This window comes from Dasypus novemcinctus, chromosome 19, assembly GCF_030445035.2.
Source record: "Dasypus novemcinctus isolate mDasNov1 chromosome 19, mDasNov1.1.hap2, whole genome shotgun sequence".
Classification (NCBI taxonomy): domain Eukaryota; kingdom Metazoa; phylum Chordata; class Mammalia; order Cingulata; family Dasypodidae; genus Dasypus; species Dasypus novemcinctus.
In genome coordinates, this window is record NC_080691.1 from 73,854,820 (window position 1) to 73,879,160 (window position 24,341).

General features: G+C 39.5%; 1 protein-coding gene across 2 annotated transcripts in view; it reads left to right on the forward strand.

Moving 5' to 3' along the window:
• Positions 1–265: 265 nt before the first annotated feature.
• LOC101426402 (zinc finger protein 596-like) overlaps positions 266–24,341 on the forward strand; it is a 192,454-nt gene continuing 168,378 nt past the window's right edge. The window contains exon 1 of one of the 2 annotated variants that reach the window (XM_058281945.2): positions 266–700. The gene's annotated coding sequence lies outside the window, so the exon portion shown is untranslated. The remainder of the gene's footprint in view (positions 701–24,341) is intronic. The other variant, XM_071209961.1, reaches the window with a different exon arrangement.

Consider the following 24,341-nt stretch of genomic DNA (forward strand, 5'->3'; position numbering starts at 1 on the left):
GGGCATCCACAGAAGAAACAGCGTCAGCAAGCTGAGAAACCAATTCTGTGTTCCCTAGGTTCACCTCCAGCTCCCCCCAACTCAGATTCCATTCCTTCTCAGCCCCCTGACTCCTGCTAGCTCAAGCAGGGACCGCCAGAATTGTAGCAGCAGCCCAGGCCCTACCGGGCAGGACCGGTGAGAGGCGCCTGGGGTGGGACAGAAGGATGTTCCCTCCCCTCTCCCGTCCCCCTCCCCTCTCCCTCCCCCCCACACCCCGAGCCCTGAGGGGCGGCCCCGCCCCCACCACCTCTCCCAGCTTCCGAAGCTGCAGAGAAGCGAGCTGGCGGGTTCTGGCGCCTCCCCTTCCGGCTGACCCGCCAGCTCCTGCCATCTTCCCTTCCGCTGCTGAAGCGGCGGGAGCTCGGTAAGGGTGGGAGTCGGCTGGCGAAGAAGAAGCGCTTTTAGCGGGGCGGCAGCCTGGTGGGTCAGGCTGCGACGGCGGTATCAGGGCCCCGCTGAGCCCGCCCGCTCCTGGCACCCGGAGCCTGCGGTGCGAGGTGGCCCGAAGCGGAGGCAGCAAGTGAAGCTGTGGAGGCTTCCAGGGTAAAGCCTCAGGCACCTCCCTGATCTCGGGCTGCAGCCGCTATTCCTAGCCCACCACTAAGCCGACCCCAACTGCCTGTGCCACATGCTCGGCCTCTTCATGATCGCCCAAGTGGTAGGTGCCATGTGGGGCCCCATGTGTCGGGCGGGAAGCCTAGGTGTGTGCCTTCTCTACCCCCTCCAGCTTTGGGGACACAGGCCCTGCAGCCTTGGCTGTGCATCCGTCTCATGGGCCAGAAGCTTGCTTCTGCACCCCTTCTTTCTCGCAGTGTACCTGGCAGCTCTGCAGCTGTCCTGGGGACCCCTTCCCTGGCCTGAGATGGCCAGTCCCCTCCCCAGAGCCTCAGTAATGAAGGACTTAATATTTGGACTTTGTGATGCATGCAGCATGGCACCCGGCTCTTGATGTCCATAGGGCACTGAAGATTTTAGTAACTTGTGGCATGTTTTTGTGCTGCACAACCTCTACCCTCCCAAATGGACATTTACCTCTCTGTGTCCACCGCTGGGGACTGTTTCCTTTTTCCTCTCCAGTACCTAGAAAAGCGTGAGGCATGTGGTAGACACCCAAAAAATATTTGTGAAATGGAGAAATGTAGCCGAGATGCAGTGGGACAGCCCATATATTTCAAAAAGTATCCAGTTTGTATTTCAGAGTTTTGACTTCTCATAATTAACCTAAAGACAGAAGTCATTCTTTTATTTCTCTTCCCTCCCCGCCCAGTTGTCTGCTTTCTGTGTCCATTCGCTGTGTGATCTGTGTCTGCTTGTATTCTGGTCAGCGGCACCTGGAATCTGTGTCTCTTTTTTGTTGCATCATCTTGCTGCGTCAGCTCTCCGTGTGTGCGGCGCCATTCCTGGGCAGGCTGCACTTTTTTCTCACTGGGCGGCTCTCCTTACAGGGTGCACTCCCTCCACGTGGGGCTCCCCTATACGTGGGACACCCCTGTACGGCACGACATGCCTTGCGCGCATCAGTACTGCCTGTGGGCCAACTCATCCCATGGGTCAGGAGGCCCTGGGTTTGAGGCTTGGACTTCCCATGTCTTGAGTCCACTGCCCCAGCACAGTGGCTGGAATTACTCAATTAGTACCCAGAATTAAATCACTTGGGAAGGGAAGCCAATGTTGGAGGTAACAGAAACAGAGAACTTTCTGTTGGACTTGTCCATAGTATAGCCATTTCACAGGGCCTTTCAGCTCTTCCCCTCTCTTGTGGTTTTATAACAGGCCTCTCTAGGCAGTTGCTTTGCTCTGTTGTGGATAGGGCATGCTTTAGGTCAGAAAAAACTGTGCCACCTATGTTCCCACTCCCAGATAGGTCTAGCTCTGAGGCCTGTCAACAAAACCTCTCATCCAGAGGTGATGTTTGCACCAATCTGCAATGTATGTGTATTTTGTTTCTTCCAAGCATTGATCATTTTGTGCTTTACCTGGGTGCACAGATGAACATTCCTTGCAAATAATATAATGTACTGACAACCTTTAAATAAAGGTCTCAGTGTTTGTAACTCACAGAAGCATAGACTGTTTTACATCTCTTGGATGAAAGGCTTGTTCTGCTGATGACTGGAGAGTAGTTTTGAAGGAGTCTGAGGAAGGACAAATGGAGCAGGATTTTAAACTGACCTTTTTAAAATAAATTTTTAAAATTTAATTTTCTTTTTTTAAGACATACATAGACCACAAAAAAATGTTACATTAAAAAATATAAGAGGTTCCCATATACCTAAAGCTCCCGCCCCCAACTCCTCCCACATTAACAACCTCTTTCATCATTGTGGCACGTTCATTGTATTTGGTGAATACATTTTCAAGCATTGCTACACTGCATGGATTATCGTTTACATTGTAGTTTACACTCTCCCCCAGTCCATTCAGTAGATTATGGGAGAATATATAATGTTCTACATCTGCCCCTGCAATATCATTCAGGACAACTCCAACTCCCCAAAATGCCCCCACATGACACCTTTTCTTCCCTCTCCCTGCCCTCAGCAACTACCGTGGCCACTTTCTCCACATCAATGATATACTTTCTTCCATTGCTAGAGTCACAATAGTTCTATTGTAGAATACCAGTAAGTCCACACTAATCCATATTTTATTCCTCTATCCTGTGAACCCTGGGACAGTGATGTCCACTCCATCTCTAAATTGAGAGGGGGCTTAGATCCCACATGGCCAATGGTTGCAATTCAACTATTTGCAGTTGTAGACACTCTTAAGTTCCCTGGTGTGGTGTTTGACCTTCTTCATCTCCCTGCTAGCTGACCTGGATAATTCCAATAAACTGGAGAGTAGGTATTACAACTGTCCTGAGGCTCAGTGTCCAGCTGGCATGTGGCCAATCCAGAGATTCAAATCTCCTTAATATACACAAAGCCCAGGACCAACCACACATTGAATAAAAGTGACAGAAGAGGCATGTGCAGAATGATAACATCTGAGTCCAGCTTCATCACACTCAGGAGCACAAATTCCAAAATACAGCTCACTGGAAAGGCACTGAACTCCAGAGCCATCTGCCATGACCATAGAACCTGTGTGTCTCCATAGACCTCAGGAGCACCAGAACCTGGGGTTGTATTTACTTTGGCTATCTCTAGAATCCTGCTGAGACATGCATATAAGCATGACCCCTCTGATGACCTCCTGACTCATTTTGAAGTCTCTTAGCCATATAAACACCTTTGTCTTTACCATGTCCCCCTTTTATTCAAGGTCTTTTTCTAGTTGCATCACCTGCTGGTGACTGGTTGTAATCCCTTGGCACGAGGGAGGCTCCTCCCTGGGAGTCATGTCCCATGCTGGGGGGAGATAATGCATTTACATGCTGAGTCTTTTAGAGAGTGGCCACATTTGAGCAATATGGAGGCTCTCAGGAGGTAACTCTTAGGCACCCTGCAGCTCAAGGCCTGGCTGAAATTTCAAGCCCACTGCCTCATAAGCATAGTCATCAGTATCAAGGGCCCATCATGGGACCATCCTTCTTCACTGGTGTTTGCCCTTGCACTTGGGGGATTGTTGCTGTTCCATATGGTAAATCTATATCTAGTTTTTTGAGGAAACCACCAAACTGTCCTCTAGAATGGCTGGCTCCTTCTTCATTCCCACCAGCAGTAGATGAGGGTTTCCATTCCTCCACATCATCTCCAACACTTGTAGTCTTTTCTTTAATAGCCACTAGTCTAATGGGTTTAAGATGGTAGCTCATTGTAGTTTTGATTTCCATCTCCCTAATAACTAGTGATGTTGGCATCTTTTCATCTGCTTTTTAGCCATTTGTATTTCTTTAGAGAAGTATCTGTTTAAATCTCTTACCCATTTTTAAAATGTGTTGTTTGTTTTTTTTATTTTCAAGATACAGGATTTCTTTATATATGCTGGATAGTTGTCTCCTATCAGTTATATGGTTACCAAATATTTTCTCCCATTGTAGTTTGTCTTCTCACTTTCTTGGTAAACTCCTTTGAGGTGCAAAAGGCTTTAATTTTGAGGAGGTCCCATTTACCTGTTTTTTCCTTTGCTGCTCATGCTTTGTTTGTGAAGTGCATGAATCCATTTCCTATTACAGTTTATGTAGATGCCTCCCTACTTTGTTGTCCAAGGCCTTTATGTTCTTGGCTCTTATATTCAGATCTTTGATCCATCTAGAGTTGATTTTTATATAAGGTGTGAGATGGTCATCCTCTTTCATTCTTTTGCATACTCATCCACTGCTGGTGGGAGTGCAGATGATCAGTCATTCTGGAAGACAATTTGGCAGTTCCTCAAAAAACTAGCTATAGATTTGACATATGACCCAGCAATTCCTCTGCTGGTTATATACTCAGAAGGACTGGACATAAACCAATATATGCACCCTGATGTTCATAGTGGCATTATTCACTATCACCCATAGTTGGAATCAACAAAATGCCCATCAACAGATGAAATGTATAATAAACAAAATACAATGGAATACTACTCAGCTATAAGAAGAAATATAGTACTGATACATGAGATAGCATGAATGAATCTTGAGGACGTTATGTTGAGTGAAGTAAGCCAGGCATTAAAGGGCACATACTACATGACCTCTCTGATATGAATTAAGCAAATCAAGCTGTTTCAGAGAGCTAGAGACTGGATACTAGGCTTATAGGAAAATGGGCAGGAGAGCAAGGTTGTGAGCTTACAAGTACATGGGTGAAATCTGTTATAAAGTGGAGGTAAACTGACCTTTTGCAGTAAGCTGGAAGGCTCTCAAATACATATTAGTTTTGTACTTAAGTGTTTCAGAGAACAACATGAATGGGGGAGTGGGGCCCAGGTGAAATGCAGTGCCTTCAGTTAACTTGCTCTGTTTAGGCTGTAGCCTTTTTTAAAACTTATACTTTTATTTAAAGTAATGGGTATTAAAGATACATTTTTATACCTAAGAATAATAAAATAGAGTTTGTAGGTAGATTTAAGTAATTCACATAACTGTGGGTGGATCTTCACAAGGATACTCTTCTATGTGAAAAGTTTTGTTAAATTTTTTGATATTTTATATGATGATTCTCAGTCAGGGGCCTTCTGAAGAGCAAACTACAGGGCAGAAGTAGTCAAGAATCTGAACTAGTGACAATTTCATAGTAGCAAGGTTTTTGGTATTTCATATTCTATGAACTTTACATAGAAAATATTATTCTAAAGCCTTTCGCGCGGATATGTCACCTCAACTATAGCTCCTTATTTTTTGTTAGAAATAGTCTATTATTCTCAGGCACCCAGTCATTTTTCACCATAGTCCTCTATTTTCCACAACAGTCTTGCATTCTTCATAGTAGTACATCTACTCAGGATGAAATTAGTTCACACAGAATTCCAGCCTCCTTGAAACATCTACTGTATTTGTTCAAGGAAATATAGGGCCAAAATAGGGGCCAGTTGAAAAAAGCTTAATTTTTGTGATTGAGAAAGACGTAATGTATTCAAAACAAACTAAGAAATATTGGTACTGGTCATCTTTGACCACCTCTGTTGATAATATTTCAGAGGTACCTTTTAAAATGAACCATCATATTTGAAGCAGACATATTATATATATTTATAAGTAATCTTTAGGCAATTCTGCTAAGTTTTGAGGAGTAGGAAATGCCATTAGATTTCTTTTGCTTTGTTTTTTCCTTTGTATTCTCAAAGCATGTATATTTAAACACCAAGACAATCATAAAGAAACCTGTAATTAGATGTTTTTTCAATTATCATTTCAAACGCAATAATTATGGTATGAATTCTACAGGATCCACTGAAATGGAATTATTCAGGACAGCTGTAGTAAACAAATGTTTACCTGTAAAATGCTACCCTAGATATTGTAGTAATACAAAATTTCAATAAGAACATCAATTAAATGACAGCAGTTAAACAAAAATGAGATAAATCAGAACTACTTTTTAAAAGCAAAAAACCCAGGTATATATCTTGCTGTAGTTGAGGAGGGGCAGAAGTCAGTAGCTTTGAAAACTGAGTCAAAGCTTCAGGCTCCTGAAGTTTGCAGTTGGAACATCAGAGAGAGTAGGGCCACCTGGGAAAAATGAGGCTTCAACTCTACTTTTGACAATATTCTCTGTTGTAATCATTTTTCTTTCTTAGCACATTGAGCTTTCTCTCAGTGGATAGATCTTTCTGAATTTTCTGGCTGCTGAGATGGTTGCTCATTCTGCAGACTTTTGATAATATCTACAGTCACTTGATTTTCTTCACTTGCATTCTTTAATAATTCTTGTTTTGCTCCTTCTGACTTTTTAGAAGAAACACTTACATTCACAGTATTAATATTTTTATTCAAATTAACTTCTGATTGATATACTAGGTGTTCTCCATTTTCTGATTCTCTCTTTTTTCCAAATTCCAAGTTGCCATCACCCACGTAATCTTTAAAGCGGTGAGGCAAATTTATGCTCTTCAGGTCAGTTTCACTGAGAGATTTTACCTTGCACTCTTTATCCTCCACAACCTCTTTCATTCTTGCATTGAAGTGTTACAGCACTTTCTTCTGTTTTTAGTTTAGTTTTTTTTTTAAAGTCCTTTCTTCTTTTGCTGCCATCCCACAGCTTCTTGGACATTCACTTGTATATTTTTCTGAAGAAAAGTGTTTTCATTCACACCAGTTGTTATTTTCTTCGGAAGTTGTTTTTCATTCATTTGAGATGCTTTTAAGGTCTTTATGTTGCATCAGTCATTTGGAATTGGAGAGATTCTGCTGCCTTGTGGAGAGACTGAGTCTGTTCTTGATGGTGAGCCATCATCATTCCATTAGGCTGTGACCTTATTAAAAGTAAACAGAACTTGGCACTGACAAAGGTGAAGCAACTTTTCTTGCAAAATAATTGCAATATAGTAGTTTGTACAAAATGTTTTCACTTCATTGCTGGGAGTTTCTTACCTAAGGTCAGGGATGGAAGCCAGTGGTTTTTATTCTTGCCTTTTTGTAAGGTATTATTTTGTTATATTACTTTACTTTTTTTTTCATCTGAAAATAATTTTGGGCCCAGCTCCTAAGATCCTGCCCAACTCTGCCAGTTGTCTGATCTCTAGAATTTTAAAAGTGAGAGGTTATGTGTAAGTGAGAGAAGAGATAGGACCTGTTTGAAGGGTGTGGCAATGTGCAACAGTTTTCTCTGTACTTGGGTTTTTAGCCTTAATAAAAATCAGGGATGGGAGCAGATATGGTTCAAGCTGTTGAGCTCCTGCCTCTCATATAGGAGCTCCTTAGTTTGATTCCCAGTGCCTACTAAAAAAAAAAAAAAAAAGAACAACAACCTAAAACAAATGAAAAACAGCTCAGGGAAGCCAATGTGGCTCAGTGGTTGAGCATTGGCTTCCCACATACAAGGTCCTGGGTTCAATCTCTCAACCTGGGTACCTCAAAAAAACATCAGGGGCTTTAGGGGATACTCCCTTTGTCCCTTCCCTGGAAAACTGAAGTAATTTGATTCTACATTTAACTGGAAAAGAAAACAGGTTGTTATAAATCATGCTAAGATCTTAGAAAGTTCAGAATCCCATCAAGAAATATGGATATTTCCACTTCAAATTCTGTGATTTTTCAAGAAAATTTTGACATTTAAAAATTTGAGTTTTAAAAGGTTTTTTTGCATGTGTGATTTATGGCCTATTACAACCTGTTGATCCTTGCTATCAAAATGTGTACCATATACCAGCAGCCTCTACAAGTGAGAGCTTGTTAGAAATGCCTCACCCCAGACCTTCTGAATCATAGTAGACATCAAGGTTCCCCAAGTGATGCACATGCCCTTTAAAGTATGAGAAGTACATTTCTGTAAGGTTTTGTGTTAAAATCTCAGATGAATGAGAGCCATCAGTTCTCAGAACCATTTACTAATCCACTTGAAGGCTGAGATATTTCTGGAAAAGGAGGCTGCACCTCCATCACAGGATTAAATGATGAGAGAACAAGTAGAAATAGCACCTAGCTTCTTCAATTGCTTTGTAGTAAATGTTAGCTATCTATCACTATTGCTAATTAATATTCTCTGTCTCTAAAGAAATTTGGTGAGAATGTCACCCCCAAATCATTAAGATATATTTAAATTAATGATACTTGTTCCCTAATGATTTAAAAGTTAAATTGACATTTTAAATGGAATGGTATTTGATAGTAAAACATCTGAAATATGAAAACTAATCAGTGGAATTACATAGATATCTTTAGAAAGTGAAACCCATACTGTCTCTTAGTGGAGAGAAAGTCTCCTATGGTTATAATACATTAAACAATAGGAATATATTTTTTGTGGAAATGAGTTAATTTCAACTAATTTGAATTAGGTTTTTCCTAGTAATGGGTCTGAATTCTTTGAAAGCTTATTGTATTTTAGCTCCCATACATCATTTTATGAAATAGTTAATGTAAATCTTATGGTTTTAAAAATCTAAGTACTTAGTGTTAGTTTTATAATCTTGATTGAAAGCAGAATTTTGCTTTCAAAGGGAGGAATACTGTCACATATACTATAATATAAGGCCCTGGACAATAATAACAGCTATCATTTAGTGTGGCTTACCCTACTGTTGTCACTTTATGGATGAAGAAATTGCACAGCAGCTGTAGGTCATTCAAGGTCACATGGCTAGTGGGTAGTGGATTTGAATCCAGGAAGTAAGGTTTCAGTATGCTCTTCAGTGCCTTCTGAATGCATTATTTTGAGTTGTTCCATATAATGGTACAGGAGACCCTGAGCCCCAGCATATTTCTGTGACCTTTGGGCAAGCACCCAGGCACCTGTATTGGTGAGTTTTCACATGCCAAAGTTGCAGAATTACAAGAATTTCCATTTCTTTGTGAGCATGTGGTCTTCTTAGGTGTGCATTGACTCAGCTGACAGGCCAGTCTGCTTCTGGTGAAGGAGAGGGCAGGTCTTGGCTTCCCAAAAGTGCCAGGAGCAGAATCAGCATTTCAGTTTGGGAATGGTCCTTCAGGGAGCTCTTGTTGCTTCAGATTTTCTCCTTGAATGACTTCAGTGACCTTCTGATATTGCATTGGTTCAGGAATTCTTATATCTTTAAGCCAGGTAATAGAAGATGGTTTTAAGATTGAGATGTTTATTCTGCTGATCTTAAAACCTCTTAATCTCATTCTGTCAACTTCCTCAATGGAAGAATATAGGTGGTTATGACTAAGCTTTTAAGGAATTATCAGGAGTAAAGAGTTAATGCTTTCTTAGATAAGTCATGGACAAATTAGAGTATTTCCATTTCAGGGTTGGGTATGACACATCTGTTTGTTGGAAACGTTGTCAGTTTTTCATCTCTATGCTAATCAACACAGAATCCACGAGGGGTTCCTGCTGGCTGGGGATGTGCCAGTGCTGGGTGAGGACAAGGATTTGATGGTAGATGAGGTAGGGGGCTTCACAGTATTAGATTCTCAGAGTCATCATAAAATGACTTCTTGTAAGTCCCAAGTGCCCTCAGGAAGAATGCTACATTTGGCAGTTGCCTTTCTGACCAGGGACTTGGAATCAAATAAACCCTAGCAGAAAAGAAAAGTTATAACCACTCTTCAAGTTTTTATGATGATTAAAAATAGTGAAATTATCATCCAAGACTTTGGAAAAGGGAATAATTGTTTTACAAGTCACCCCCATTATACCCATGACCTATAGAATCACTTTTCTTTAGAGATGGTGTGTGTGGAGGTGAGAGGTTTGAGAATGTGGGCTGTCTCTCTCTTAAACAAGAAACTTGGGGAGGTTTGGACTTTTCTTTCTGTGAAACTTTTGGAAAGCTGTGAGACTTTTGGAAAGCTGCTTGTTCATGTCAGTCCTCAAGCACATCTCTTCACGTGTAATTTGGGGATAATGATAATACTATCTATGTCTTATAGTCTTTTGAGAATTAAATAAGTCTATATGCCCATTCTTTAGCATAGCATCTCACATAACAAACTATCAAAACTTGCTTAGGTATAGACTATCGCTTGAATATTTCTAGGAAATGAAGCCAGGGTGGAAAGGAGACTTTTCGCTGTATAATTTTTCCTGCTTTTTTGAATTTTGCAAGAAATGTGGGTATCTTCCATTCAAACATAACTAAGATCTTAGCATGTTATTACCTCTATGTTAATATAGATTAGCCTTAAAGCAAATACATTGACCATATTCTTTAATCTTTTATTTGTTGTCTTTACACTGTAATTTGGGTGTCCTCGGGAATGGGACTGAGGAATGTTTTAGAGAATGCCTCTTGAACAAACTTGAAGGTGATACTTTTTTTCAATACATTTTCCTGTAAAAAAATAAAAGTCATTTTTCAAACTCATTGAGGAAGAATTTAGAATACAGGTTACTAGGAGATGAGGAAGATGTAGGGAATATAGAGTTAAGGCTTATAATTTAAAGAGTGTCTATTTGGGAAGATGGAAAATTTTGGTAATAGATGGTAGTGATGGTAGCATAATATAGCAAATTTGATTAACAGCACTGTTATACATTTGAATGTGATGAAAAGGGGAAGTTTTAGGTTGTATATATGGTAAAAATAAAAAAGTAGAAACAACCAATAGGCATCCTCCTGGCATATCACTATGGCAGGTACTCATTTTTGTTGAAGCTAATGGTAAAGTTTCTTCTTTTTGAAAGAATTTTCACCATTTTATTTATTAGTTTAAATAATTGTGACACAATATGTCATTTTTGGACAAAAGCATTATTTCATTCCCATTACCCAGGCTGTGTGCAAGAGGAGTAAAAAGAAGGGTGAGATGATATGAGCTTGTATTCATGAGCAGGTGGAACTTGAGCAGGCAGAAGGAAGGAGGATAGACTGGTAGAGATGGAGTGTAAGAGAGCAAAGCACTTGTAGCCTGGGAATGGCTGTAACATCATGTGTGGTGGCAGAAGACTCAGTTCATAGGCTTTGACAAATGTGTAGTGTCAGGTATCTGTCATTATAGTATCATACACAACAATTCCAATGCCTTGTACAATTATAAAACTGTACATGGGAAGTGGACTTGGCCCAGCGGTTAGGGCATTCGTCTACCACATGGGAGGTCCGCGGTTCAAACCCCGGGCCTCCTTGACCCGTGTGGAGCTGGCCCATGCGCAGTACTGATGTGCGCAAGGAGTGCTGAACCACGCAGGGGTGTCCCGCATGTAGGGGAGCCCCACGTGCAAGGAGTGCGCCCTGTAAGGAGAGCCGCCCAGCGTGAAAGAAACTGCAGCCTGCCTAGGAATGGCACTGCCCACTCGGAGAACTGACACAACAAATGACGCAACAAAAAGAAACAGATTACCATGCTGCTGACAACAACAGAAGCGGATGAAGAAGACGCAGCAAAAGGACACAGAGAACAGACCGGAGCAGGGGGTAGGGGGGAAGGGGAGAGAAATAAATAAATAAATAATAAATCTTTTTTTAAAAAATTACAAAACTGTACAGCACAAAGTGAAAACCATAAAGTAAACTATGGAACTTGGTTACTAGCAATGCTTCACTGTTGGTTCATCTATTGTAACAAATGTACTTCACTAATATAAGATGTTAATAATAGAGGAAATTATATAAGTGTTTTGGGTATTATAAGGGAATTCCCTGCACTTTTTCTGTAACTTCTATAATCTAATACTTCTCTGTAAATTTTATTATTAAATATAAAAAATAAAATAAGATTTAAAAAATGCAAAGCATTAGCAGGAAGAAGAAGAAGAAGAAAAAAAAAAAGAAACCAAGATCTGGATGCTAAGAAGCTCGTTGCAATTGGGTTGTCACGGCTTACAGGTCTTCTTAGTGGACAGAGCTAAGGAGTATATGAATATTCATATTGTATTTATTTTTCTATATACAGATACATTTACATAAAGACAATTACATATATATTAATTTCTATATATATTGAAAACCACAAATCCACCTAAGACGACCTACTTAATTTATAGGATCCAGTAAAAATGAAAAGTGGGGCCCTTGTTCTAAAAGCAGGCAAAAAGGTGCCAATAATGATATAAAAATAAAAAAATTTTCTTTTTTCCCGCAGTATCTCTACTTTTTGTGGTATTTTTTGCTTACTGCTTAATTCCATTCTATGTAAAGAGAAAGTTAAAAATTTAAATGATTAACATGTATTTTACTGTTCTTTTTTATTCTGCAGTCACTTTTAAATGCAAAAATAAGAGCATTTGACTTGTATGTAATCATTATATTACACAATTTCTATTTCAAACTCTTTCATTGTGCATGTATTTTGTTCTTAGTAGAATAGTTGAAACCCTGCACAAAACAAAAATGATTGTTTTTATTTTCCTTTTTGATATATGCACATTTACCCAACATACTCTACCTTTTGCTTAGTGATGAATATGTAAAGACTTAAGGAAAGGAACTATTAGTTGCCCTGTCTTTCCCTGTCCTTCTGTCACCATTTACCCTGTAAGTAGTTGACTAACAGAAGGGAACACATGTCAGGAAGGATATGATAGGATTCCTTGATTGTTTTATGTTTTTAGAAGGTAATTTTCTTCCTTTTATCTTGGAAATAAACTCTAGTTTGAAATGAAAGGGTGGTTCCTTGGATTGATAGCATCCCCTTTACTCATAGAGGTAACATACTTATCTTTGTACACACATCCATCATATGTTCACTGTAATTTTGTGCTGATGGGATGTTGTAAATGCAACAGGTTAATGGGGTAGCAAGTAATGGTAGATACGCATTTTGTACCTCCTCTTCACTGCCCTGTTGGACTTCACTTACAAAACACAAGTTAAAGAGAAATGGTTAAGAATTTTAGAATGCTGAGAACAGAGCCCTTCTGACAATGGGTCCCTGTGCATTTGCACAGGTTATTGGTCCAGGAAGCTGGCCTTCACAATGGCTTCTGGCAACCCAAATAAAATCCAGTTATAATCTGCCATTGAAGATGTCATAGGTTTAGTAAGAAAAGCCTCACGTTATAGATGTGTAAGTACTGATACATGGAAAAATAATCTCTATTCATTTGGTAAATGTAACAAATTTGGTTAGCGTATTTACACATATATGGTTGGGGAAAGAGTCCAAATAGGAAGATTTTAAGTATGTCCAAGGTGAGTTACTATGGAAAGCCAATTTGAATTCTTAATGAACAGTTCTTTTTCTTAGACAAGACCTTATGTTTCATATTCTATTTCCAAATCATTTATGCTCACCTATTTATGTTACTATCATGACATACCCAGTGTTCAGACATTTTACTGAGGACCTGAGTGGCTGTTGAGAAACACTGTGTGGATGTCAGCCATGATGTTTCATATTTACTTTATTTCTTCCATTTACTGCCAGGGAGTTTCTTTCAACAAGAAGGTAATCTGATTTGTGTGGGTTATGATTCTCAATTTCTGCTTCATAAATATTTCAGCTGTTCCTCTCACGTCTTTCTCATTTGGGGAAAATCCCCTTATTATTTTAGAGTGGATGAAATGGTACTTCTTCCTGACTCTCCAGGGAGAGTTGGTCTCTCCCTCTGTGTCCTCCTCTGCTTCTCTGTGTGTGGAACTTAGTAGTTTATCAAGTAATAATAGATTTCTAAGTCTCTTTCCTCCATGAGGATTTCACATTTCTCCTGGATAGCAAAAGGGTCTTTTTCCTTTCTGAGTTTCTGATGCATATCACAGTGTCAAGCACATGGTCAGCTTAAAAAGGGAACACTTAACAGCTCTTTATTTTTTGGGTATTTTCTTCTCATATTTTAGTCCTAGCATTTTTTCTCAGCTGAGATGGCATGTTTGTTTAGATGTTGAAAATGAAATGAAAAGCATGATCCCATATGGTTATGATATGCTTTTCTTACCAGTAGCTAGGAGTTGTCTGAATAGACAGTTATTGTCTGAGAGGATAATATAAATAATCTCTCCAAAAAAAACTGAACTATTTTAATGGCACCTTTCTAATGATTCTGCATAGTTAGTTTAATAATTTTTTTTAAAATTTTATTCATTTTGTAAAAATATTACATTAAAAAAATATGAGGTCCCATTCAACCCCACCACCCCCACCCCACCACTCCCCCCCCAGCAACACTCACTCCCATCATCATGACACATCCATTGCATTTGGTAAGTACATCTCTGGGCATCTCTGCACCTCATGGTCAGTGGTCCACATCATAGCCCATACTCTCCCACATTCCATCCAGTGGGCCCTGGGAGGATTTACAATGTCCAGCGATTGCCCCTGAAGCACCATCCAGGTAGTTTAATTCATTTAAGCTGCTTGCTATTTCTGACTCTTTGCCAAATTATTTTAAAAATCATTATTTTACTTTAGTGGCACAACTAGAATTCGATAAAATATATTTAAAGAAACTGCCTTGTAAGAATTAACATAGGGTTCTTTATCCTTAATAGCCTACATCTGTATTCTAAGTCTCCAGTTGTCTGCGGTTAAAGTAGATCTAGAATTGTCTCTTGGAAATATTAAGGCACTGCCTCCAGTCACTCTCTCGGCCATGTCCACATGAAGGCAATGACCTTCTGTTCACGTGCATTGTAGTTCATCCTACAAACCCTACCTGAACTCAACTCATGATCAAGGGTTGTGAACTACACATAGATTGTAATGTGGTATTTGCACTTTGCATAGTTGTCAAAGCAAAACTCCAAATGATCTCCTGACAAATACTTAACAAAATCAAGACAGAAGATTTATAGAAGTTGGTCTGATGCAAGGCAGCTTTGTGTATAACATGTTAATCTTTCAATAAATAATAGATTTTCCCACTCACCCTCATCTGCTCCTTCCTCTGTATTGTTAAATTGTTGTTTATATGTGTAGATAAATGCGATATAGTCCATTTGTTCTCTCTTTTTGCTGGAACCTCTAAAAATTCTTCTTAGATCAGGCAGACCATTGACTTGCAGCTAACATGCACTACATTATTGTGGTCTTTTGTAGACCTGAGTTTATCGAATGGGTAGTAGTGTAATTTGGAAATTGAGAGCTTGAGGTTTGGTGACACATTCCTGAATCCCGCTCTTGTCTGGGCTGTTCTTTTGGTCACTGTGTGACCACTGTGACTTCTGACCATTTTAAAGCTCAGTTTTCCCTTTCATCTGTAAAATAGGGTAAGGTGACTCCTTACAGGGTTGCAGAGACCGTTAAAGCAATCATTCATATATAACACTTAGCACAGTACCTGGTTGTGTTTGTCAGCCAAAGGTGTGCTGATGCAAAATACCAGAAATCTGTTGGCTTTTATAAAGGGAATTTATTTGGGTTAGAAATTGACATTTACCAGGCCATAAAGTATAGGTTACTTCCCTCACCATAGTCTGTTGCCATATGTTAGAGCAAGATGACTGCCAATGTCTTCAAGAGTTCAGGCCTCCTCTTCCTCTTAAGGCTCTGTCGTCTCATCTTTTTCCAATATCAGATGTAGGCTGGGGTAAATCTCATTTCTCTCCTGGGGCTCATTTTTCTCAGGGCTCAGCTGTAGTGCTGTCTCCACAGTGCCAGCTGTAAACTGTCAGGTGAAATCTCTCTTCCCTGGGCCTCTGCCATGCCTAAGAAACCCTTTTCTCTTTCCTCACATATCTGCTTCTCTGTGTATTTAATTCCCAGGGCTCCAGCATTAAAACTCCAAACTCTACCTCTGCCATGCCATTTTCTCAGAGTCCCCATCCAGCAAGGAATAGTCAAAGCCTTAATCATAATTCAATCAAGTAAAAGTGAAACCTCTGAATCCCAAACTATGTAATATGCCCAGAGGGAAAGACCAGTTCACAGGCATAGTCCAGTATCTATTTTTGCAATTCATAAACAATATCAAAGTGCTAAACTTACCTAATTTAAGTGCTCAATGCATATTTTAAAAACTATTTTAATGTGATTCTTAAGTGCCCCTTGGTGTATTCCCTTTGATCTTCCTGGGGTAAGACTGTATGACAGAGACAACCTTGGCATTATAGGGATGTTCATTTATTTAACAAGTATTTGTGGATGGCGCGTTTTGTGCCAAGCATAATTCCTCTTGTGAAAATAGAGCAATAATAAAATCGGAAATAATTCAGCCCTGAAGGAGCTTATATTCTAGATGGTGGTGGGATATATATAATATATAAGTAGATTATTAATCTACTTATTAATAGGCAGAATTCACCTTGGATCGCATGAGAAAGTGCGAGTTTTATTGAAATAAAGTGAGAGCACTGTAGTGGGTGTGGGGAATGCTGGGGAGGAGAATGTGTTTTTAAAAGTTGTCATGGAGGGCATCACCAAGAAGGGTCATTTGAGCAATACTTGAAGGAAGAATAAGTGAGGCATGCAGATTTCTGGGGAAGAGCATCCCATCACAACTTTTCATGTGGGAATGAGTCCCTGGTGTAATCTAGGAATAATCAGGGGACTAAAGAGGCTGGAGAGCAATTAAGTGGTTATTCAGTGATGAGGTTGAAATTGGGAGTGGGGGAAGGTGGGACTGGGGTGAGGTGGGGAGGGGGAACTCACTTAGGCCTTGGGTTCTTCTAATAGTGAGATGGGGCCATTAAAAGGTATGAGTGGAAGGCAAGTTGTTCAACCTGTTTATCTTACAGTGTTTTCCTTTTTCACTCCCTTCATCCCTCCCTCCCTCCTGCCCTTCTTCCTCCCTTTCTTCCTCCTCTTCCCTCCTCACCTTTCCTCTTCCCATTCCCTTCCTTCTTCCACTTCCTTTCCTTCCCTTCCTTTCTTTTTTATATCTTTCTTTCACTCTCTAAATCCTTCTGAGATAATCCCAACATTTATTGGCACCTGTTGATTTTTTTCTCATTCAATTTGAAAATTTCCTTATTCTTGGCATGACCAGTGGTATTTTATTGTACCTCAGACAATGAGGTTATAAGACTCTGGATCCTATTTAGCCTTCTCCTTTGCAGCAGTTACCCTGTTGAAGTGAAGGTTGCAGTCCAGATAGAGGTGGATGTTTAAATCCATACTGGGCTCCAATAGGCACCACCCCAAAAAATTGAAGCAACAACTGGCCCCACCTTTCTTTGCCTATTGGCATGCCCTCAACTCTGGCTTGTTGCTGCCAGCTGGGGTGGATATTCAACTGCCTGTTAAGCCTGACTGACAATTTGGGCAGTTATTCATTTGGAGTTTCAGTGGGTATTATCAGAAAAGTTTTTGTTGGGCCTTTTCCAGGTCCTTCGATTAGATGGGCAAGCCTCTTTGTAGCAGTTGATTTTGGATTGTGTTCTCTTGTACCCTATTTGGATATATGGAAAACACAGGGAACTCACTACTCCATTTTTCCTCAAGCTCTTGAGGCCCTTAGCTCACTTGCTTTTTTCCTTCCACCCATCCCTTTTTTCCTATGTTTATTGTATTATGTCCAAGGAATTTTTGTTGAAAGAGGGAGGACTAGCAAGTAGTGTGGCTTCTCTATCTTGCCTGGAGCCAGAAGTCTGATAGTTGCGTTTAGCAGACAAACTGTGCCACTTTAGAGACTGAAAGAAAGTGATGTCTGGATGCTTGAATAACAGGCACAAAACAAGATATGGTCACCACATCTGTAATCCTTGTCCTGAATTAATCTCAAATAGGAATCACTTTGTTATTTAAGTTTCAACCACAATTTCAAGGACCCACAATTTCAAGGACCCAGATGGTGTGGAGTTTCTTGATTTCTTGTCTTGGCTACTACCTGTGGGATTTCTAGTCAATACTTTTCCTTCTCTCTCATTAAAGAAAGGTCAGGAGTGATAACACTGGATATAAGGAGGGATGCTGCCCATAGCCTAAGCTTTTTCTTATCAATTTTGATGTTTAAGTAAGCTCCCAGGAAGGTCACTAGCTAATAAGAGCTTGTGCATCAGTGTCTCCAAGATTCTCTGCCCTTGGTGCTCACTTTGTGTGGCAAGAAATATTTCTGACTACAGGCCTCTTGTGTTTCCAGGGCTCAGAAATATCTCTTAAGGTTTTTTGTTGCTTATTTGTTCTTTCATCAGTTAGTCTCCAAGTTAGATGTTCTAGGGGTTGCTCTAGTGTGAGTCCTGCATAATTCTATTCAGAGTTACCTCCCAGACCCTTTAAACCTGCTGGGTCCTAATTAGAGGTACTTTGTCTCATGGTGATTATTTATGCTTTCTCTAGAATAAATTCCATAGAGATGATCTCCCTGCCATTTCCATGAGACTTAGCTTTGTATCAGTTATCTAGGTAATAGACTTCCATGAATCCATGGGGAACTGGTTTATCAGACTTTAGAGCAACTTTGATTTACTCTTCAACTTCCTTCACTTTGCCATTATATATGAACCATTTTCAAATAGTTGTTGGTACTTTTGGACAAGGGACGAGACTTGATGTCGTTATCTAAGGTTTAGAGGCATCCCAGATAGAGCATATATTTAAGTAAAAATTTAAGATTGAGAATAAGTTTAAATCTGGACAGAGAGGAGCAGTAACTATATTTGGGTGGAAGAAATTTTGGACTGGATATCCATATAGCATACTTATATTACTCTTTTGGAAAAAATGTGCCCTTGATGTATAGGAAATAAGTACTCAAAAATGGTTAATTTGTGTTATTTCTCAAGAGTTCAATTTATATTTTATTTTTTATCTCAAAGAGGCAGCATAATGTAGTGGTTAGATCTTTGACTCTGAAGTCAGAAAGGCTGGTGTTTTGTTTTTTTTTTAATTAAGATTTATTTATTCCCCCCTCATTGTTTTGTACTCTCAGTCTGCTCCCTATTTCCATTCACTGTGTGTTCTTCTGTGTCTGTTTGTCTTCTCTTTAGGCAGCACTGGGAACCAAGTCTGGGACATTCTGGAGTGGGAGAGAGGTGCTCAATCTCTTGTGCCACCTCAGCTCCCTGGTCTGCATCATCTCTTAGTGGCTTTCCCCTGTGTCTGTTTCTGTTTCATCATCTTGCTCTGCCAGCTAGCTCTCTGCTCCAGCCAGCACTCCTGCATGGGCTAGCATTCCTTCATGGACCAGCACTTCATGTGGAGAAAGGCTGGGTTTTAATCCCAGCTCTGTCTTTTACCTTTGTGTGTCTCTGATTCTTCACCTGAAATAAAAGCAAAGTACCTACCTGACTGAGCTGTTGAGGAAACTTATATATGTATTTATATAATGCTTAAAATAGGGCCTAGTATGAAGTAAGTGATACTTCTGAGTTAGCATTTATTATTCTTTATTCATTTGAATGAAAATGCATATTATGTGAGTTTATTCACTTTTATCAAATTCATAAATTAATTAAGAAGAGTATTTTTTGTCTGGAAAAAAGAAAGCAATGTACATGAAAGCATGGAAGGCTATTCAGAGAGACTGAGAGAGGCTGCTTGGCACATGGTTTCAAAGAAATCTTGTCAGACTAAGCATTGAGTGAAGGAGCTTAAAGACATTGTCTTTTTTTTTTTTTGCTCTTTATTTTTAAAAGATATATAGATTACATAAAATGTTACTTAAAGATATAGTGAAATCCCATATGCCCTACTCCCCACATCTCCCATTTTCCCCACATTAACAACTTCTTTCATTAGTTTGATAAATTCATTGCAATTGATCAACACGTTTTGGAGCATTTATGCTCCGGGTGCCTTTCCCTCATAGAAGTTTGAACAACTAACAAACTCAAGAGTACCATCTTTCTCAAATCTCTGGTAATGGGTTAAAGTGCCACAGTAACAGGGTGATTCCTTCGAGAAATTATAGGTTTAAGCTTGGTTGCAGCCCATGGCACCGTGCTGGCCTCTTCCCCATCAAGTTCCTGGTGTGATAAGGAGCTGGCCTGTACTCCCATTGTGAATCCCTGGCTCTGTTTCAGAGAGAACAGAGTAACCCCTTTGTACATATTTGGGCACCTGTATGTCAGCACCAGTCCATTGGTTGGCAGCCTGAAAAACTGACCAGGAAACTAATATCTGGCATGGTCTCCTATAATTTTTCCCTGCAGCAGAAGCAGATTGCAGACAGCTAATACAGTATAATAATAAACAATTAAGTCAAAGGGGTCTAGGCAAAGGATTACAAGTTTAAGAAATACAATAGAGTATAAACATAGAGGGGGGAAATGCTAATTAACAGGGTATAGTAGGGATATATGGATTACTGTAAATGGGGAAATTCCTAAGACCAAAAGTGAGCACAAGTCCAAGCCAAGACAAAGATTCAGAAAATACAGAGAGGAACCTGCACTTCACTTGTTTTAAAAATATATTTTTTATTGAAGTGTATCATTCGTTTGTGAACATGCATAATGATAAGTGTATAGTAAAGGTTCTGAACTTGTAAAATAAACATGCATAACATCACACAGAGACCCAAATATCATCCCTTCACCAACACCTTGCATTGTTGTGAAACATTTGTTATAAACTATGCAAGAGCATTGTCAAAATACTACCACTAATTGTAGTCCCTATCTTACATTTCGTGTTTCTCCCCCAATCCATCCAATTTTTAAAACATATTTTTTTATAACAGAAGTTGTGAATTTCAAAAACAACCATACACATGTGTAGAATTCCCATACAGCACCCCTTCATCAACACACCACACCAAGGTGGAATATTTGTTACAGATTATGAGAATATATCATCAGACTATTACCACCAACCATGGTCCATAGCATATATATGACAAATTTTCCCATACCCACTTATTATCAACATAGTACATCTTTGGCATGGATGTAAGAATATTATAGTATTGCTGTTAACCACAGCCAGGACGTCACACCAACTGTGTTTTTCCCATGTTTCTTCACATTCCCTTCACCCTGCAATAGTGGTTTACATCTGCTCTAGCTCACGAAAGGACACTCTTGTATTTGTACCATCAACAACAGTTCCCACCCACCTCTGGGCTCACTGTGTTATTCTATCTCTATGTTTTTCTCTAGCTTTCTTTCAGTTGACATTTACTTTCCCCGACTACTATTTTCAACAAAAATCCGAATTATAAACCAGATGCTACTCACTAAAATTTGTCACCATCAAGTCTATTCATTTCCACACTTTCACTGTCGAGTTAATTAATATTTCTACATACATTAAACATAAGTAGTTCTTCTCAACCCTCCTCTTATCTCTGAATAACCTGTACACTAGGTTTTAACTGCATATATGTATTCTTCATATTTTGTTCCTGTTAATGAGACCATGGAATATTTGGCCTTTTCAGTCTGGCTTACTTCACTTTTACCATAATGTTGGCAAGATTCATCCATGTTATCGTATGTGTCCCAATTTCATTTCTTCTTACAGCAGCATAGTATTCCATTGTATGTATATTTTGTTTATCCATTCTTTGGTTCATGCACATTTATATTTCCATCTTTTGGCAATTTGTGAATAATGCCACTATGAACATTGTTGTGCAGATATCTGTTTGTGTCATGGTTTTTAGTTGTTTTGAATATATTCCTAGTTGAGGAATTGCTGGATCATATGGCAGTTCTATATTTTGCTTCCGGAGGACCTACCAAACTATCTTCCATATAGGCTGCCCCATTTTACAGTCCTACCAACAGTGAAGTGTGTTCTTATTTCTCCACACCCTCTCTAATGCTTATTGTTGACTTTTTTTAGTAATGGTCATTCTATGTGGTGTTGGATAATATCTCGGGTTTTTTTTTCGAAACTTTTTTATTTCTTTAATTTATTTCTCTCCCCTTCCCTCCCTGCCAGTTGTCTCTCTCTCTGTGTTCATGTGCTACGTGTTCTTCTATGACTGCTTCTATCCTTACCAGCGGCACCAGGAATCTGTGTTTCTTTTTTGTTGCGTCATCTTGTTGTATTAGCTCTCTGTGTGTGCAGCACCATTCTTGGGCAGACTGCACTTTCTTTCACGCTGGGCAGCTCTCCTTATGGGGCTCACTCCTTTTGCGTGGGGCTCCCCTATCGGGGGGGACATCCCTGCATGGTAGGGCACTCCTTGCATGCATCAGCACTGTGCATGGGCCAGCTCCACACGGGTCAAGGAGGCCTAGGGTTTGAACTGCAGACCTCCCTTGTGGTAGGCAGATGCCCTATCCATTGGGCCAAGTCCGCTTCCCTCGTTGTTCTGATTTGCATTTCCCTAATAGCTGATGATATGACATAGAACATTGTTTCATTTGTTTTTTGGCCATTTGTATTTCCTCTTTGGAGAACTATCTATTTAAATCTTTTGCCCCTTTTAAATTGGATTGCTTGCTTTTTTATTGTTGAGTGGTACAATCTCTTTATATAGAATGGAAATCAAACCCTTATTGGATATTTGGTTTCCAAATATTTTCTCCCATTTAATGGGCTGCTTTTTCACCTTCTTGATGAAGTTCTTTGAATCACAGAAATGTTTTAAGTTTGAGGAGGTCCCATTTATCCATGTTTTCTTTCATTGCTTGTGCTTTCAGTGTAAGGTTTAAGAACCTACCACATACCATCAGGTCTTGATGTTTCTCTCCATTATCTTCTAGGAGGTTTATGGTACTTGCTTTTATATTTAAGTCTTTGCTCCATTTTGGTTAATTTTTGTGTAAGCTGTGAGATAGATGTCTTTTTTCTTTCTTTTGACTAAGGATATCCAGTTTTCCCAGCACCATTGCTTGAATAGGTTTTACCCTAGCTGGGTGGGTTTGACAGGCTTGTCAGAAATCACTTGGCCATAGATGTGAGGGTCTGTTTCTGAACAGTTTTGTTCCATTGGTCTATGTGTCTACCTTTATGCCAATACCATGCTTTTTTTTTTTTTTTTTTTAAACCACTGTAGCTAGGTAATATTTAAATTCTGGTTGTGAGAGCCCCCAGCTTCAGGTTTCCTCTTTAAGATGTTGCTGGCTGTTCAAGGCCTCCTAACCTTCAAGATAATTTTGTTTTCCATTTGTTTAAAATTGCTAGTGGAATTTTTATTGGGATTGCATTGAAACTGTATATCAATTTGGGTAGAATTGACATCTTTTTTTTTTTTTTAAGATTTATTTTTATTTATTTTTCTCCCCTTCCCCCCCCCCCCCCCCCCCCCAGTTATCTGTTCTCTGTTCTCTGTGTGCATTTGCTGCGTGTTCTTGTTTTTGTCCGCTTCTGTTTGTTGTTAGCGGCACGGGAATCTGTGTTTCTTTTTGTTGGGTCATCTTGCTGCCTCAGTTCTTCGTATGTGCGGTGCCATTCCCTGGCAGGCTGCACTTTCTTTCACGCTGGGCGGCTCTCCTTATGGGGTGCACTCCTTGCGCGTGGGGCTCCCCTACACGGGGGGGACCCCTGAGTGGCACAGCACTCCTTGCGCGCATCAGCAATGCACGGCGGCCAGCTCCACACGGATCAAGGAGGCCCGGGGTTTGAACCGTGGACCTCGCATATAGTAGATGGGCGCCCTAACCACTGGGCCAAGTCTGCTTCCCAGAATTGGCATCTTAATGATATTTATTCTTCCAATCCATGAGCATGGAATGTTCTTATCTTTCTAAAATTTCTTTTAGCAATGCATTGTAGTTTTCTGAATACAAGTGCTTTACATCCTTGGTTAAGCTTATTCCTAAATATTTGATTCTTTTATTTGCTGATGTAAATTGAATATTTTTCTTGACTTCTTCCTTAGACTGCACATTAAAATTGTATAGACACACCACTGATTTTTGCATATTGATCCTGTCTCCTGACACTCCACTGAAATTACTTATTTTCTCTGGCCACTTTGTTGTAGATTTTTTGGATCTTTCTAGATAGAGGACCATATCATCTGAGAATAGTGAAAGTTTTACTTCTTCCTTTCTTATTTGGATGTCTTTTATTTCTTTTTCTTCCTGTTTGCTCTAGCTAGAACATTTAGCATTATATTGAATACCAGTGGTGACTGTGGGCATCCTTGTCTTATCCCTGATCTGAACAGAAAAGCTTTCAGTCTTTAACCATTGAATAAAATGTTAGCTCTGGGTTTTTCTTATATGGCCTTTATAATGTTGAGAAAGTTTCCTTCAATTCCTGTCTCTTGTTATATTTTTATCAAGAAAGGTTGCTGTGTTTGTCAAATGCCTTTTCTTCATCAATTGATAAGATAATGTAATTTTTCTTTTTTGATTTATTTATGTGGTATATTATGCTGATTAATTTTCCTGTGTTGAACCATTTTTGCATGCCTGGTATAAAACTCAATTAATCATGACGAATAATTCTTTTAATGTTTTGTTGGATTCAATTAGGAAGTATTTTATTGAGGATTTTTTTATCTCTATTCATTAGAGAAATGGGTCTGTAATTTTCTTTTTTGTAATCTCTTTTTCTGCCTTTGTTGTTAGGATGATATTGGCTTCAT